At 35.3% G+C, this 1,958-nt stretch overlaps 1 non-coding gene across 1 annotated transcript; it reads right to left on the reverse strand.

Moving 5' to 3' along the window:
- Positions 1–1,645: 1,645 nt before the first annotated feature.
- Positions 1,646–1,752, reverse strand: LOC128284674 (small nucleolar RNA R71). Its single transcript, XR_008275096.1, has one exon. It is a non-coding gene; the product is annotated as a small nucleolar RNA R71 (small nucleolar RNA).
- Between the last annotated feature and the right edge of the window lie 206 nt (positions 1,753–1,958).

Below are 1,958 nucleotides of genomic sequence, written 5' to 3' on the forward strand. Positions count from 1 at the left end.
GAAGCCGAATTCTCCTTCAAGACTGAAAATCTCCCTTCAATTTCCTTTAGGGGTTTTTGGGTTTTTTTTGTGTTTTGTTATTATTATTCTTCTAAGATGTTTTCTTTTACACATATGAACTAAATCCCCTAAGTACCTAAGGGGGATGAAATCTAATACGGATCTTGTTACTATTTTCTGAATTATATGATAAATACTTGATTTGTTCTTAATTATCTATTCTTAATTCTTGCTTTAATATTCCAGGATATTGATTCAAGTATTGATGTGCTTATTCAGAGGAGAAAAAGTCCGTGTCTGAGAGTAGATCTAGCATAATTAAGCGGAGTTGATTGCACCCCTAGACATAGGGCGACATAAATCTGTCGAATTAGGGTCAAACCTAATAAGGGAATCCATAAATCGAGTGAATGCAACACTAGGGGTTTTAATTTGAAAGAGATTTCAATTAATCAACCTAGGGTTAGACGTTGTTAGTCTTGAGACAGATAATAATATAAATTAGGGATTTCTACGGATCGAGTCAAGTGAATAAATCGTCTAGTTCAGAGTCAAATAACAAGTGAAGTCTAGGTGGATTCTTCCTTGGGTATTGTCTAAATCAATCAGTTTTCCCAAAAGTATTTCCCCAATTTACTTCCTGTGCATTCTTAGTTTAGTTAATTAGTTTAGATAAAGCAAATCCCCTTATTTTTAGGCTAGATAATAAAAAGAAGGTTAATACTGGTACTTTTAGTTCCTATGGGTTCGACATTCCGAACTTGCTATAAGCTATACTATTGTTCAATAAGTGCGCTTGCCTTTATCGTGATAATAGTTAGTTTTCAAGTACGATCAATAGGTGCGCTTGCCTTTACCGTGATAATAGTTAGTTTTCAAGTACGATCAATCATAAATATAAAACTTATCACGCACATCAAGTCTTTGGCGCCGTTACCGGGGAACTAAGATATTAGGAACACTTAATTTTTATTACTTTAGCCATTTATTTTTATTGCAATTTATTTTTTTTGCATAAATTATTAAATTTCTCTTTTATTTGCTTCTGGCAGGTTTTTTTATAGTTTATGACTAGAAGAAACCTGTCAGGACCTCTACTTTTTGATAGTGAGATCGAAATCACAGCTCGTAGAAACCGAAGAGAAATAAGACGAAGCCTACGATACATAGAGGAAGGGCAAGAGGACGATAGTTAAACTACAACCGAGGGGATGGCTGAAAATCAGAATAATCAGCTACCTCATGTGGTTGCTGCAGATCCAATAAATCAGAATCCTCCTTGTACTATGTATGATTATGCTAAACCTACTTTAACAGGAGTTGAATCGAGTAGAGTTAGACCTACTATTGCTACAAATAATTTTGAACTGAAACCTAACACGATTCAAATGATACAACAGTTTGTTCAGTTTGATGGTTTGTAGGACGAGGATTCAAACACTCATTTGGGGTATTTTCTGGAGTTCTGCGACACTTTTAAAATCAATAACGTTTCTAACGATGCCATACACCTTTAGTTGTTTTCATTCTTATAAGGAACAAAACTAAAAAATGGTTGAACTTGTTACCACGAGGGTCAATCACAACTTGGGAACAAATGATCGAAAAATTTTTACTAAAATATTTTCCGCCGGCTAAAACGGCTAAACTAAGGAATGATATCTCTTCTTTTGTGCAGATGGATCTAGAAACCCTGTATGATGCATGGGAGAGATACAATGACCTATTAAGAAGGTGCCCTTACCATGGGTTATTTCTATGGCTGCAGGTTCAGACTTTTTACAACGGTGTGAACCCCTCAACAAGACAATTCATTGATGCAGCCGTCGGTGGAACTTTAAACAACAAAACACCTAAAGAGGCTTATGAATTTATTGAAGAGATGTCACTAAATAACTATCAGTGGCAAGTCATGAGAACAAAGCCGACAAAAGTAGCTGGTGTTTTCAACCTCGATG

Source organism: Gossypium arboreum, chromosome 11, assembly GCF_025698485.1.
Source record: "Gossypium arboreum isolate Shixiya-1 chromosome 11, ASM2569848v2, whole genome shotgun sequence".
Lineage (NCBI taxonomy): Eukaryota > Viridiplantae > Streptophyta > Magnoliopsida > Malvales > Malvaceae > Gossypium > Gossypium arboreum.